The sequence below is a fragment of the Passer domesticus genome, chromosome 10, assembly GCF_036417665.1.
Source record: "Passer domesticus isolate bPasDom1 chromosome 10, bPasDom1.hap1, whole genome shotgun sequence".
NCBI lineage: Eukaryota > Metazoa > Chordata > Aves > Passeriformes > Passeridae > Passer > Passer domesticus.
The window spans coordinates 1,968,146-1,985,147 of NC_087483.1; positions in this window are offsets into that span (position 1 = coordinate 1,968,146).

The following is a 17,002-nucleotide window of genomic DNA, read 5'->3' on the forward strand; positions in this document are numbered from 1 at the left end:
AACGTACCTCGAAATCCCCTCAACCAAAGAAAACCCAAGAGGCACAGGCAGCGTTTGCACAGTTGGGATTTCCACTTGTTCCGGGATCCCGGGGCTGGAGCTCCCTGGGGCTGCTGCCACGGCCACCCCGCGGCTGGGGGTCCCTGTGCACAGGGGGTCCCACTGACACCACTGCTGCCGCTGGCCACTGCTGCTGCTCCTGGGCTGGGGCACAGCCGCGTCCCCAAGAGCTGAGCTCTCACCAGCACAGAGGGGGCTCTCACTGCACTGGCCCCTGCAGCCATGCCACCAAAGCAAGGCAGGAAACTTTCAGCCACCCTTCCTGCTGCAGCCACAGCCACTCCTGGCTCCAGAGCCGCCATCAGCCCACAGGGATGCAAAATCCACCTGCCCGCTCTCAAGGCCTTGACAGCCTTGGCAACTGTGGCACCTGCATCTGGGCTGCTGCAGGGGCTGATGTTTAAGCCTTGCAGCCTCCAAAGGCTCCGGGCTCTGCTTCCCACCCTGCTCTGCACTGCCCTGGCTCCGCATTGCTCAAGAGACAAAAGCCAAGACAGGGCATCCTCACCCTGCCCAAATTGCTGAATTGACTGCAGTCCTTAGGACCTTCTCCACTTTCAAAGAACCTCTTCATTTGATCACTGATTCGGCAGATGTCTATGACCTAGTGCAGCGGGCCGAAAATTCCATTTTCAAAGACATTTCTAACCCCTACTAGAGCATTTGCTTTCCCCTTTCATTTCTCTTTTGTCCCACAGACAACACCCACGCTATATCATGCACACAAGGTCTTATACCACCCTTCCTGCATTTATAGTAGGCAATGCTAGAGCAGATGCCTCAGCAATGCTTCTCCAAACCTCCCCACGGAATGTTTCTGACCAGGCTAGGATCCGCCACCACTTCTACCATCAAAACATTCCTGCACCGCTCAGCATCTTTAAAATTACCCAAGATCAGGCAAGATCCATGGCAAACACCTGCCCAAATTGTCAGCAACATGCCTTTGCTTCTGTCAGAGCTGTACTCAATCCAAGAGGACTAAAGACTCTCCAGATCGGGCAATCACACATCACACACCAAGCCCCTTTTGGGAGACTAAAATACATCCCCGTCTCAATCCACACCGACAACGCTGCGCTTTCTGCCCCTGCCCATGCTGCTGAAAAATCAAAAGATGCTATAAAACGTTCCTTTTTAGCCTTTTCCACCTCCCCTGTTCCACAGGAAATTAAAACTGATCATGGTCCTGCTAATACCTCCCACTGATTCCAACCCTTTTCTGACCAGTGGGCTACAAAACATGTCACAGCCATACCACACTCTGCCACAGGACAGTCCATAGTCCAGAGGGCCCACTCTTCCATCCAAAGGATCCTTGATCAACAGAGACAGGGAGTCCACATAGTATCTCCCATTGAGAGCCTGGCCAAGGCCCTTGATGTGCTCAACTTTTTGAACAACTCCCCCAGTCATCAGGCATTTTATATTTAATTGGCAGCCCAATAAAAAGAAAAGCCACCTGTGTTGATCAAAGACCCTGAATCCAAAGAAATTATGGGCCCTTTCCCATTCATTACTTGGGAGGGAGGATATGCTTGTGTCTCTACAGCAGCAGGCCCAAGACGCATCCCAGCAAAAAACATGAAACTCTTCTGCCAATGGCCAGGCAAACACCACAGCCACCATCAGAAAAACAGAACAAAAGCCTAAGAGAGACAGCAGCAGCCTGCAAAAGAAGAAGAAGGACAGAAGAAGATCTCCTAAGCAGTGTGGACCACACACACCAACACCAAGAGAGCTCAGACACCACTAACTGCGATATCCCGCTTAACAATTGGAAAAACTGTATTCTAGCCTTGATATTTGATTCTTCTAATAAGCTGACTTCAAACTCTTGCCTTACAGAAGAGAAAGTTTAGTGGGACCAGAATTTAAGTTTCACATTGCAATCTCCCTATCTCTTTACTTTCAGGCCACCCAAGCCTCCACCCACTACTAAATTAGCTAAAGTCAAAGGATGCTGTCCTTTGTTGCCACTGCAGCAGGAAGCTGGATGCTCCTAACTATGCCGCATGCCTTCGCATGGGTGGTTCCACAGCCAAGCCACAATTTCTTGCCCATGGCCACGCATGTCAACCTCTTCTCACATAGGGACTCAGTATACCAGAGCGGCCAGCTGCTCACAGATCAAATCAATAAGATCCAGACAAAAGGCAACAACGACTGGCTCACTGGACTGTTGAAAGACTGGGGCATGAAAGGCTGGCTTTCATCTTTACGTCCAACAATATGAAGTCTAATAAGTCTAAGTGCCGTGTTCTGCATTTTGGCCACAAAAATCCCCTACAGCGTTACAGGCTGGGGACAGTGTGGCTGGATAGTGTTCAGGCAGAAAGGGACCTGGGGGTGCTGGTTGACAGCCGATTGGATATGAGCCAGCAATGTGCCTTGGTGGCCAAGAAGGCCAACGGCATCCTGGCCTGCATTAGGACTTGTGTGAGCAGCAGGAGCAGGGAGGTCGTTCTCCCCCTGTACTCGGCACTGGTGAGGCCACATCTTGAGTACTGTGTCCAGTTCTGGGCCCCTCAATTTAGGAAGGATATTGAGATACTTGAGCGTGTCCAGAGGAGAGCAACGAGGCTGGTGAGGGGCTTGGAAAACAAGCCCTACGAGGAACATTTGAGGGAGCTGGGGTTGTTTAGCCTGGAGAAGAGGAGGCTTAGAGGTGAACTTATTGCTCTCTACAACTTCCTGAAGGGAGGTTGTAGACAGGTGGGGGTCGGTCTCTTCCACCGGGCAGCAACTGACAGAACAAGGGGACACAGTCTCAAGCTACGTCAGGGAAGGTATAGGTTAGATATTAGGAAAAAAATTTTCACTGAAAGAATAATAAAGCATTGGAACTGTCTTCCCAGGGAGGTGGTGGAATCACCATCACTGGATGTGTTTAAAAAAAGACTGGACATGCCACTTGGTGCTATAGTCTAGTTGAGATGTTAGGGCATAGGTTGGACTTGATGATCTTAGGGGTCTCTTCCAAACTCATGATTCTGTGATTCTGTGATTTAGTCAAGACTGTTTTGTGGGCTTTGTTTCTTGTATTCATTGTCTTGGTTATTCTATCCAGTTTTGCTCAACGCTTGCAAAAGTCCATGGCAGAAGCCTTCATTCTTGAAAACAAAAAGGGGGCACTTGTGGAGGCCCAGGGGCCTCTCATTGCAACTGTGATACCTTAGGGCAAAGGGGACCAAGGTGAAACAGAGAAACCCCTCTGAATGCAAGGCTCTCACCCATGGCCACTTGCAGCCTCTTGCAATCCGCAGGTTTTGTTGCTATCACCCACTTCAACTGCCATTTTTTCCTTAGATCTACTCTCCAGAGAATGTTCTCCTCTCTCTTCTCCCCTGCTGGTCCTGGCTTCACCCCTTCTCCCCCCCGAATGAAACCCTCAGACCCCAGCCTCATTTTCTCTCTGGCCCTGGACCCTCTTCATGGCAATGCACAGCGTTTGGAGTTCCACACAAAGACCCATCTCTGGCCTCATTCATCAGCACTTGAAGCAAGTGTGCTCCGGCCTCTGGGAGTGCAGCTCGCTCACACGGGCTCACTGTGGACACGCCGCAATCACACAGTCATTGAGTGCACCAGAGAACCTGGCCTCTAATAAAAGGCATGAATGCCACAAATCACCCAACCCAATGCCTTGCATGTCTCTACTTTTTCCTTCTCCTTCTCATCTCTCATGTCACTTTCCCCATTTCCTCTCTCTGCCAGCTTGGCTTCTCTCTCTCCTGGCTGCAGCTTCAGCCACATGTGTGACACTGCAGGAACAGCCTGACCCACCGGGAAGTGGGAGAGGACTCTTTGTCAGCAACTGAAGTGACAGAACAAGGGGGAATGGGATGAAACTGCAAGAGCTGGAATCCATTCCATGATGGCAAGAAGTTCTTTCCTGTCAGGGTGCTTGTCCCTGACACAGGGACCAGCGCAGAGAGCCTGTGCATACCCCATGCCCACCAACATCCAAGGCCAGCTTGGACAGGGGCCGCAGCAACCTGCTGTGCTGCGAGGCTGCTCAGCTTGGAACCAGATGATCCTTAGGGTCCCTTCCAGGCCAAACCATTCAAGGATTTCATCATTCCACCATGCCCATCTCCCAGTGTGGAGCGGCCCTGAAACATCTGTGACATCACAGCTCCCACAGCGTTCCAGGTGGAACGTCCAGCACCTGGAAACCACCACAGCAGACACTCTGCCTGCTGCCAGCGCTCAGTTGGCGCTCGCTCTGCGCTCTGCCCGTCAGCACTCAGCTGTTGCTGCTGCTGCCTGGGCTTTTCCTGCTGCCTGCTCTGGAGCACCAACCCCAGCAGGATGAGCACTGCTGCGCCAGTGGAGGTACTGTGCCATTCCAGGGAGGAGGCAGCCTGCTTGAGCAGGCTGCAGCCATGTGGGAATGGATGGTGTGGGACAGCAACCCCACTGTGACATTGTGCTGTCTCTTGCAGACTAACAGAGACACTGTGGTGGCGATGGAAGTGGACATGGTGCTGAATGAGGAAGAGATGATGGAGGTGGACGTGGAAGACCAGGTTGAGGAGATGGAAGTTGATGAGGAGGATGACATCGAGGCGATGGAAGTGGATGAGAAGGATGAGGAGGAGCCCATGGTCCTCGGATGAAGATGGAGCCCCACAAGTAAGACAGGCAGATGCTCCCCATGCCCTGCCCACAGACACAGTGGCTGCCCTGGCGCCAGGCTGGGGCTGGGCTGGATGGCCCCGCTCAGGGACACGCTGCCCGCAGGGGGCCTGGATTGTGCTGCCACAAGCACCAGCCCTGGCCTGCCCTGCACTTGCCTGGGGCCACACCAGCCCTGCCAGCCCTGTCCCAGCTCTTGGGGCCCAGCTGGGCCCAGTGCTGGCAGCTGACTCCAGCTTTGCTTCTTTCTTCCTTCCAGGACTGATGCAGATGATGGCTGTAGATATTACGGCGGTGTATATATGTTTGAAAAGTTAGGATATTTTTGTAAATATGTTCTTAGGTTAGTAGTTCTTTGTAAATATGTTTTGAAGATTGTTACTCCATAGGATCCCATGGAAATATGTGCAGTAGATTGTTGTTGTTGTTGTTATGAGGATTGTTGTAATGAAATGTGTTCTGTAAATCCTCGTGTTTGCCGATGTTCAGCAGATAAATAATGTTTCTTTATAAAACTTCACTTCTCTTTCTCATTCCTTTGGGCACTGTCAGAACCCCGGACCTCCCCCTGACCATCCTAAATGATTCCAGCCCCAGCCAGGGGGCTTTAAATCCCTGGCAGGGGGTTCAGAGACCCTGGCATGTAGCCAAAGACCCCTGGGCCTTTGAATTTAACCCATAAAGCATGTTACCACCTTTATGTCAAGAATTAAAAGTCACAACAATTTAGATAGTCTAGTAATAGTAATCACAAAGTGAACGGAAAACATTTAGAGCACTGTACACAGAGGTTTTGAACCTTGTACGAAAGAGTTTGGTATTATCTACATAGATAGAAAAATTTGGGTGTACCCAGTCCTTCCTCTTTCTTCTTGCTAGCATCCATATGAAAGACGATATTACCATTCACATATTGGTTTCAAGTAGAAAGTCACTATCTAACTTAAGTAATAGGTATTGAAACATTCTTGTAAACATAGTATAGTCAGGTTTTAATATAAAAGATAACACCAACCCAAGAGGCAAAAAGAGTACCTTAAGCTGACCTGCTGAACAAACCTCAGCAGGCCAGCAAAAAAATGTTTTAGACAAAATATAAAAATCAATCTTAAGAGAGTGAAGCACATACTTCTCAACTCTTCCTTCGACAGCTAAGTTAGAGAAAAAGAGACTTCTAACGTACCTCGAAATCCCCTCAACCAAAGAAAACCCAAGAGGCACAGGCAGCGTTTGCACAGTTGGGATTTCCACTTGTTCCGGGATCCCGGGGCTGGAGCTCCCTGGGGCTGCTGCCACGGCCACCCCGCGGCTGGGGGTCCCTGTGCACAGGGGGTCCCACTGACACCACTGCTGCCGCTGGCCACTGCTGCTGCTCCTGGGCTGGGGCACAGCCGCGTCCCCAAGAGCTGAGCTCTCACCAGCACAGAGGGGGCTCTCACTGCACTGGCCCCTGCAGCCATGCCACCAAAGCAAGGCAGGAAACTTTCAGCCACCCTTCCTGCTGCAGCCACAGCCACTCCTGGCTCCAGAGCCGCCATCAGCCCACAGGGATGCAAAATCCACCTGCCCGCTCTCAAGGCCTTGACAGCCTTGGCAACTGTGGCACCTGCATCTGGGCTGCTGCAGGGGCTGATGTTTAAGCCTTGCAGCCTCCAAAGGCTCCGGGCTCTGCTTCCCACCCTGCTCTGCACTGCCCTGGCTCCGCATTGCTCAAGAGACAAAAGCCAAGACAGGGCATCCTCACCCTGCCCAAATTGCTGAATTGACTGCAGTCCTTAGGACCTTCTCCACTTTCAAAGAACCTCTTCATTTGATCACTGATTCGGCAGATGTCTATGACCTAGTGCAGCGGGCCGAAAATTCCATTTTCAAAGACATTTCTAACCCCTACTAGAGCATTTGCTTTCCCCTTTCATTTCTCTTTTGTCCCACAGACAACACCCACGCTATATCATGCACACAAGGTCTTATACCACCCTTCCTGCATTTATAGTAGGCAATGCTAGAGCAGATGCCTCAGCAATGCTTCTCCAAACCTCCCCACGGAATGTTTCTGACCAGGCTAGGATCCGCCACCACTTCTACCATCAAAACATTCCTGCACCGCTCAGCATCTTTAAAATTACCCAAGATCAGGCAAGATCCATGGCAAACACCTGCCCAAATTGTCAGCAACATGCCTTTGCTTCTGTCAGAGCTGTACTCAATCCAAGAGGACTAAAGACTCTCCAGATCGGGCAATCACACATCACACACCAAGCCCCTTTTGGGAGACTAAAATACATCCCCGTCTCAATCCACACCGACAACGCTGCGCTTTCTGCCCCTGCCCATGCTGCTGAAAAATCAAAAGATGCTATAAAACGTTCCTTTTTAGCCTTTTCCACCTCCCCTGTTCCACAGGAAATTAAAACTGATCATGGTCCTGCTAATACCTCCCACTGATTCCAACCCTTTTCTGACCAGTGGGCTACAAAACATGTCACAGCCATACCACACTCTGCCACAGGACAGTCCATAGTCCAGAGGGCCCACTCTTCCATCCAAAGGATCCTTGATCAACAGAGACAGGGAGTCCACATAGTATCTCCCATTGGAGGCCAAGGCCCTTGATGTGCTCAACTTTTTGAACAACTCCCCCAGTCATCAGGCATTTTATATTTAATTGGCAGCCCAATAAAAAGAAAAGCCACCTGTGCTGATCAAAGACCCTGAATCCAAACAAATTATGGACCCTTCCCCATTCATTACTTGGGAGGGAGGATATGCTTGTGTCTCTACAGCAGCAGGCCCAAGACGGATCCCAGCAAAAAACATAAAACCCTTCTGCCAATGGCCAGGCAAACACCAGAGCCACCATCAGAAAAACAGAACAAAAGAGCCTAAGAGAGACAGCAGCAGCCTGCAAAAGAAGAAGAAGGACAGAAGAAGATCTCCTAAGCAGTGTGGACCACACAGACCAACACCAAGAGAGCTCAGACACCACTAACTGCGATATACCGCTTAACAATTGGAAAACCTGTATTCTAGCCTTGATATTTGATTCTTCTAATAAGAAGACTTCAAACCCTTGCCTTACAGAAGAGAAAGTTTAGTGGGACCAGAATTTAAGGTTCACATTGCAATCTCCCTATCTCTATACTTTCAGGCCACCCAAGCCTCCTCCCACTACGAAATTAGCTGAAGTCAAAGGATGCTGTCCTTTCTTGCCACTGCAGCAGGAACCTGGATGCTCCTCACTATGCCGCATGCCTTCGCATGGGTGGTTCCACAGCCAAGCCACAATTTCTTGCCCATGGCCACGCATGTCAACCTCTTCTCACATAGGGACTCAGTATACCAGAGCGGCCAGCTGCTCACAGATCAAATCAATAAGATCCAGACAAAAGGCAACAACGACTGGCTCACTGGACTGTTGAAAGACTGGGGCATGAAAGGCTGGCTTTCATCTTTACGTCCAACAATATGAAGTCTAATAAGTCTAAGTGCCGTGTTCTGCATTTTGGCCACAAAAATCCCCTACAGCGTTACAGGCTGGGGACGGTGTGGCTGGATAGTGTTCAGGCAGAAAGGGACCTGGGGATGCTGGTTGACAGCCGATTGGATATGAGCCAGCAATGTGCCTTGGTGGCCAAGAAGGCCAACGGCATCCTGGCCTGCATTAGGACTTGTGTGAGCAGCAGGAGCAGGGAGGTCGTTCTCCCCCTGTACTCGGCACTGGTGAGGCCACATCTTGAGTACTGTGTCCAGTTCTGGGCCCCTCAATTTAGGAAGGATATTGAGATACTTGAGCGTGTCCAGAGGAGAGCAACGAGGCTGGTGAGGGGCTTGGAAAACAAGCCCTACGAGGAACATTTGAGGGAGCTGGGGTTGTTTAGCCTGGAGAAGAGGAGGCTTAGAGGTGACCTTATTGCTCTCTACAACTTCCTGAAGGGAGGTTGTAGACAGGTGGGGGTCGGTCTCTTCCACCGGGCAGCAACTGACAGAACAAGGGGACACAGTCTCAAGCTACGTCAGGGAAGGTATAGGTTAGATATTAGGAAAAAAATTTTCACTGAAAGAATAATAAAGCACTGGAACTGTCTTCCCAGGGAGGTGGTGGAATCACCATCACTGGATGTGTTTAAAAAAAGACTGGACATGCCACTTGGTGCTATAGTCTAGTTGAGATGTTAGGGCATAGGTTGGACTTGATGATCTTAGGGGTCTCTTCCAAACTCATGATTCTGTGATTCTGTGATTTAGTCAAGACTGTTTTGTGGGCTTTGTTTCTTGTATTCATTGTCTTGGTTATTCTATCCAGTTTTGCTCAACGCTTGCAAAAGTCCATGGCAGAAGCCTTCATTCTTGAAAACAAAAAGGGGGCACTTGTGGAGGCCCAGGGGCCTCTCATTGCAACTGTGATACCTTAGGGCAAAGGGGACCAAGGTGAAACAGAGAAACCCCTCTGAATGCAAGGCTCTCACCCATGGCCACTTGCAGCCTCTTGCAATCCGCAGGTTTTGTTGCTATCACCCACTTCAACTGCCATTTTTTCCTTAGATCTACTCTCCAGAGAATGTTCTCCTCTCTCTTCTCCCCTGCTGGTCCTGGCTTCACCCCTTCTCCCCCCCGAATGAAACCCTCAGACCCCAGCCTCATTTTCTCTCTGGCCCTGGACCCTCTTCATGGCAATGCACAGCGTTTGGAGTTCCACACAAAGACCCATCTCTGGCCTCATTCATCAGCACTTGAAGCAAGTGTGCTCCGGCCTCTGGGAGTGCAGCTCGCTCACACGGGCTCACTGTGGACACGCCGCAATCACACAGTCATTGAGTGCACCAGAGAACCTGGCCTCTAATAAAAGGCATGAATGCCACAAATCACCCAACCCAATGCCTTGCATGTCTCTACTTTTTCCTTCTCCTCTCATCTCTCATGTCACTTTCCCCATTTCCTCTCTCTGCCAGCTTGGCTTCTCTCTCTCCTGGCTGCAGCTTCAGCCACATGTGTGACACTGCAGGAACAGCCTGACCCACCGGGAAGTGGGAGAGGACTCTTTGTCAGCAACTGAAGTGACAGAACAAGGGGGAATGGGATGAAACTGCAAGAGCTGGAATCCATTCCATGATGGCAAGAAGTTCTTTCCTGTCAGGGTGCTTGTCCCTGACACAGGGACCAGCGCAGAGAGCCTGTGCATACCCCATGCCCACCAACATCCAAGGCCAGCTTGGACAGGGGCCGCAGCAACCTGCTGTGCTGCGAGGCTGCTCAGCTTGGAACCAGATGATCCTTAGGGTCCCTTCCAGGCCAAACCATTCAAGGATTTCATCATTCCACCATGCCCATCTCCCAGTGTGGAGCGGCCCTGAAACATCTGTGACATCACAGCTCCCACAGCGTTCCAGGTGGAACGTCCAGCACCTGGAAACCACCACAGCAGACACTCTGCCTGCTGCCAGCGCTCAGTTGGCGCTCGCTCTGCGCTCTGCCCGTCAGCACTCAGCTGTTGCTGCTGCTGCCTGGGCTTTTCCTGCTGCCTGCTCTGGAGCACCAACCCCAGCAGGATGAGCACTGCTGCGCCAGTGGAGGTACTGTGCCATTCCAGGGAGGAGGCAGCCTGTTTGAGCAGGCTGCAGCCATGTGGGAATGGATGGTGTGGGACAGGAACCCCACTGTGACATTGTGCTGTCTCTTGCAGACTAACAGAGACACTGTGGTGGCGATGGAAGTGGACATGGTGCTGAATGAGGAAGAGATGATGGAGGTGGACGTGGAAGACCAGGTTGAGGAGATGGAAGTTGATGAGGAGGATGACATCGAGGCGATGGAAGTGGATGAGAAGGATGAGGAGGAGCCCATGGTCCTCGGATGAAGATGGAGCCCCACAAGTAAGACAGGCAGATGCTCCCCATGCCCTGCCCACAGACACAGTGGCTGCCCTGACGCCAGGCTGGGGCTGGGCTGGATGGCCCCGCTCAGGGACACGCTGCCCGCAGGGGGCCTGGATTGTGCTGCCACAAGCACCAGCCCTGGCCTGCCCTGCACTTGCCTGGGGCCACACCAGCCCTGCCAGCCCTGTCCCAGCTCTTGGGGCCCAGCTGGGCCCAGTGCTGGCAGCTGACTCCAGCTTTGCTTCTTTCTTCCTTCCAGGACTGATGCAGATGATGGCTGTAGATATTACGGCGGTGTATATATGTTTGAAAAGTTAGGATATTTTTGTAAATATGTTCTTAGGTTAGTAGTTCTTTGTAAATATGTTTTGAAGATTGTTACTCCATAGGATCCCATGGAAATATGTGCAGTAGATTGTTGTTGTTGTTCTTATGAGGACTGTTGTAATGAAATGTGTTCTGTAAATCCTCGTGTTTGCCGATGTTCAGCAAATAAATAATGATTCTTTATAAAACTTCACTTCTCTTTCTCATTCCTTTGGGCACTGTCAGAACCCCGGACCTCCCCCTGACCATCCTAAATGATTCCAGCCCCAGCCAGGGGGCTTTAAATCCCTGGCAGGGGGTTCAGAGACCCTGGCATGTAGCCAAAGACCCCTGGGCCTTTGAATTTAACCCATAAAGCATGTTACCACCTTTATGTCAAGAATTAAAAGTCACAACAATTTAGATAGTCTAGTAATAGTAATCACAAAGTGAACGGAAAACATTTAGAGCACTGTACACAGAGGTTTTGAACCTTGTACGAAAGAGTTTGGTATTATCTACATAGATAGAAAAATTTGGGTGTACCCAGTCCTTCCTCTTTCTTCTCGCTAGCATCCATATGAAAGACGATATTACCATTCACATATTGGTTTCAAGTAGAAAGTCACTATCTAACTTAAGTAATAGCTATTAAAACATTCTTGTAAACATAGTATAGTCAGGTTTTAATATAAAAGATAACACCAACCCAAGAGGCAAAAAGAGTACCTTAAGCTGACCTGCTGAACAAACCTCAGCAGGCCAGCAAAAAAATGTTTTAGACAAAATATAAAAATCAACCTTAAGAGAGTGAAGCACATACTTCTCAACTCTTCCTTCGACAGCTAAGTTAGAGAAAAAGAGACTTCTAACGTACCTCGAAATCCCCTCAACCAAAGAAAACCCAAGAGGCACAGGCAGCGTTTGCACAGTTGGGATTTCCACTTGTTCCGGGATCCCGGGGCTGGAGCTCCCTGGGGCTGCTGCCACGGCCACCCCGCGGCTGGGGGTCCCTGTGCACAGGGGGTCCCACTGACACCACTGCTGCCGCTGGCCACTGCTGCTGCTCCTGGGCTGGGGCACAGCCGCGTCCCCAAGAGCTGAGCTGTCACCAGCACAGAGGGGGCTCTCACTGCACTGGCCCCTGCAGCCATGCCACCAAAGCAAGGCAGGAAACTTTCAGCCACCCTTCCTGCTGCAGCCACAGCCACTCCTGGCTCCAGAGCCGCCATCAGCCCACAGGGATGCAAAATCCACCTGCCCGCTCTCAAGGCCTTGACAGCCTTGGCAACTGTGGCACCTGCATCTGGGCTGCTGCAGGGGCTGATGTTTAAGGCTTGCAGCCTCCAAAGGCTCCGGGCTCTGCTTCCCACCCTGCTCTGCACTGCCCTGGCTCCGCATTGCTCAAGAGACAAAAGCCAAGACAGGGCATCCTCACCCTGCCCAAATTGCTGAATTGACTGCAGTCCTTAGGACCTTCTCCACTTTCAAAGAACCTCTTCATTTGATCACTGATTCGGCAGATGTCTATGACCTAGTGCAGCGGGCCGAAAATTCCATTTTCAAAGACATTTCTAACCCCTACTAGAGCATTTGCTTTCCCCTTTCATTTCTCTTTTGTCCCACAGACAACACCCACGCTATATCATGCACACAAGGTCTTATACCACCCTTCCTGCATTTATAGTAGGCAATGCTAGAGCAGATGCCTCAGCAATGCTTCTCCAAACCTCCCCACGGAATGTTTCTGACCAGGCTAGGATCCGCCACCACTTCTACCATCAAAACATTCCTGCACCGCTCAGCATCTTTAAAATTACCCAAGATCAGGCAAGATCCATGGCAAACACCTGCCCAAATTGTCAGCAACATGCCTTTGCTTCTGTCAGAGCTGTACTCAATCCAAGAGGACTAAAGACTCTCCAGATCGGGCAATCACACATCACACACCAAGCCCCTTTTGGGAGACTAAAATACATCCCCGTCTCAATCCACACCGACAACGCTGCGCTTTCTGCCCCTGCCCATGCTGGTGAAAAATCAAAAGATGCTATAAAACGTTCCTTTTTAGCCTTTTCCACCTTCCCTGTTCCACAGGAAATTAAAACTGATCATGGTCCTGCTAATACCTCCCACTGATTCCAACCCTTTTCTGACCAGTGGGCTACAAAACATGTCACAGCCATACCACACTCTGCCACAGGACAGTCCATCGTCCAGAGGGCCCACTCTTCCATCCAAAGGATCCTTGATCAACAGAGACAGGGAGTCCACATAGTATCTCCCATTGGAGGCCAAGGCCCTTGATGTGCTCAACTTTTTGAACAACTCCCCCAGTCATCAGGCATTTTATATTTAATTGGCAGCCCAATAAAAAGAAAAGCCACCTGTGCTGATCAAAGACCCTGAATCCAAACAAATTATGGACCCTTCCCCATTCATTACTTGGGAGGGAGGATATGCTTGTGTCTCTACAGCAGCAGGCCCAAGACGGATCCCAGCAAAAAACATAAAACCCTTCTGCCAATGGCCAGGCAAACACCAGAGCCACCATCAGAAAAACAGAACAAAAGAGCCTAAGAGAGACAGCAGCAGCCTGCAAAAGAAGAAGAAGGACAGAAGAAGATCTCCTAAGCAGTGTGGACCACACAGACCAACACCAAGAGAGCTCAGACACCACTAACTGCGATATACCGCTTAACAATTGGAAAACCTGTATTCTAGCCTTGATATTTGATTCTTCTAATAAGAAGACTTCAAACCCTTGCCTTACAGAAGAGAAAGTTTAGTGGGACCAGAATTTAAGGTTCACATTGCAATCTCCCTATCTCTATACTTTCAGGCCACCCAAGCCTCCTCCCACTACGAAATTAGCTGAAGTCAAAGGATGCTGTCCTTTCTTGCCACTGCAGCAGGAACCCGGATGCTCCTCACTATGCCGCATGCCTTCGCATGGGTGGTTCCACAGCCAAGCCACAATTTCTTGCCCATGGCCACGCATGTCAACCTCTTCTCACATAGGGACTCAGTATACCAGAGCGGCCAGCTGCTCACAGATCAAATCAATAAGATCCAGACAAAAGGCAACAACGACTGGCTCACTGGACTGTTGAAAGACTGGGGCATGAAAGGCTGGCTTTCATCTTTACGTCCAACAATATGAAGTCTAATAAGTCTAAGTGCCGTGTTCTGCATTTTGGCCACAAAAATCCCCTACAGCGTTACAGGCTGGGGACGGTGTGGCTGGATAGTGTTCAGGCAGAAAGGGACCTGGGGATGCTGGTTGACAGCCGATTGGATATGAGCCAGCAATGTGCCTTGGTGGCCAAGAAGGCCAACGGCATCCTGGCCTGCATTAGGACTTGTGTGAGCAGCAGGAGCAGGGAGGTCGTTCTCCCCCTGTACTCGGCACTGGTGAGGCCACATCTTGAGTACTGTGTCCAGTTCTGGGCCCCTCAATTTAGGAAGGATATTGAGATACTTGAGCGTGTCCAGAGGAGAGCAACGAGGCTGGTGAGGGGCTTGGAAAACAAGCCCTACGAGGAACATTTGAGGGAGCTGGGGTTGTTTAGCCTGGAGAAGAGGAGGCTTAGAGGTGACCTTATTGCTCTCTACAACTTCCTGAAGGGAGGTTGTAGACAGGTGGGGGTCGGTCTCTTCCACCGGGCAGCAACTGACAGAACAAGGGGACACAGTCTCAAGCTACGTCAGGGAAGGTATAGGTTAGATATTAGGAAAAAAATTTTCACTGAAAGAATAATAAAGCACTGGAACTGTCTTCCCAGGGAGGTGGTGGAATCACCATCACTGGATGTGTTTAAAAAAAGACTGGACATGCCACTTGGTGCTATAGTCTAGTTGAGATGTTAGGGCATAGGTTGGACTTGATGATCTTAGGGGTCTCTTCCAAACTCATGATTCTGTGATTCTGTGATTTAGTCAAGACTGTTTTGTGGGCTTTGTTTCTTGTATTCATTGTCTTGGTTATTCTATCCAGTTTTGCTCAACGCTTGCAAAAGTCCATGGCAGAAGCCTTCATTCTTGAAAACAAAAAGGGGGCACTTGTGGAGGCCCAGGGGCCTCTCATTGCAACTGTGATACCTTAGGGCAAAGGGGACCAAGGTGAAACAGAGAAACCCCTCTGAATGCAAGGCTCTCACCCATGGCCACTTGCAGCCTCTTGCAATCCGCAGGTTTTGTTGCTATCACCCACTTCAACTGCCATTTTTTCCTTAGATCTACTCTCCAGAGAATGTTCTCCTCTCTCTTCTCCCCTGCTGGTCCTGGCTTCACCCCTTCTCCCCCCCGAATGAAACCCTCAGACCCCAGCCTCATTTTCTCTCTGGCCCTGGACCCTCTTCATGGCAATGCACAGCGTTTGGAGTTCCACACAAAGACCCATCTCTGGCCTCATTCATCAGCACTTGAAGCAAGTGTGCTCCGGCCTCTGGGAGTGCAGCTCGCTCACACGGGCTCACTGTGGACACGCCGCAATCACACAGTCATTGAGTGCACCAGAGAACCTGGCCTCTAATAAAAGGCATGAATGCCACAAATCACCCAACCCAATGCCTTGCATGTCTCTACTTTTTCCTTCTCCTCTCATCTCTCATGTCACTTTCCCCATTTCCTCTCTCTGCCAGCTTGGCTTCTCTCTCTCCTGGCTGCAGCTTCAGCCACATGTGTGACACTGCAGGAACAGCCTGACCCACCGGGAAGTGGGAGAGGACTCTTTGTCAGCAACTGAAGTGACAGAACAAGGGGGAATGGGATGAAACTGCAAGAGCTGGAATCCATTCCATGATGGCAAGAAGTTCTTTCCTGTCAGGGTGCTTGTCCCTGACACAGGGACCAGCGCAGAGAGCCTGTGCATACCCCATGCCCACCAACATCCAAGGCCAGCTTGGACAGGGGCCGCAGCAACCTGCTGTGCTGCGAGGCTGCTCAGCTTGGAACCAGATGATCCTTAGGGTCCCTTCCAGGCCAAACCATTCAAGGATTTCATCATTCCACCATGCCCATCTCCCAGTGTGGAGCGGCCCTGAAACATCTGTGACATCACAGCTCCCACAGCGTTCCAGGTGGAACGTCCAGCACCTGGAAACCACCACAGCAGACACTCTGCCTGCTGCCAGCGCTCAGTTGGCGCTCGCTCTGCGCTCTGCCCGTCAGCACTCAGCTGTTGCTGCTGCTGCCTGGGCTTTTCCTGCTGCCTGCTCTGGAGCACCAACCCCAGCAGGATGAGCACTGCTGCGCCAGTGGAGGTACTGTGCCATTCCAGGGAGGAGGCAGCCTGTTTGAGCAGGCTGCAGCCATGTGGGAATGGATGGTGTGGGACAGGAACCCCACTGTGACATTGTGCTGTCTCTTGCAGACTAACAGAGACACTGTGGTGGCGATGGAAGTGGACATGGTGCTGAATGAGGAAGAGATGATGGAGGTGGACGTGGAAGACCAGGTTGAGGAGATGGAAGTTGATGAGGAGGATGACATCGAGGCGATGGAAGTGGATGTGAAGGATGAGGAGGAGCCCATGGTCCTCGGATGAAGATGGAGCCCCACAAGTAAGACAGGCAGATGCTCCCCATGCCCTGCCCACAGACACAGTGGCTGCCCTGACGCCAGGCTGGGGCTGGGCTGGATGGCCCCGCTCAGGGACACGCTGCCCGCAGGGGGCCTGGATTGTGCTGCCACAAGCACCAGCCCTGGCCTGCCCTGCACTTGCCTGGGGCCACACCAGCCCTGCCAGCCCTGTCCCAGCTCTTGGGGCCCAGCTGGGCCCAGTGCTGGCAGCTGACTCCAGCTTTGCTTCTTTCTTCCTTCCAGGACTGATGCAGATGATGGCTGTAGATATTACGGCGGTGTATATATGTTTGAAAAGTTAGGATATTTTTGTAAATATGTTCTTAGGTTAGTAGTTCTTTGTAAATATGTTTTGAAGATTGTTACTCCATAGGATCCCATGGAAATATGTGCAGTAGATTGTTGTTGTTGTTGTTATGAGGACTGTTGTAATGAAATGTGTTCTGTAAATCCTCGTGTTTGCCGATGTTCAGCAAATAAATAATGATTCTTTATAAAACTTCACTTCTCTTTCTCATTCCTTTGGGCACTGTCAGAAC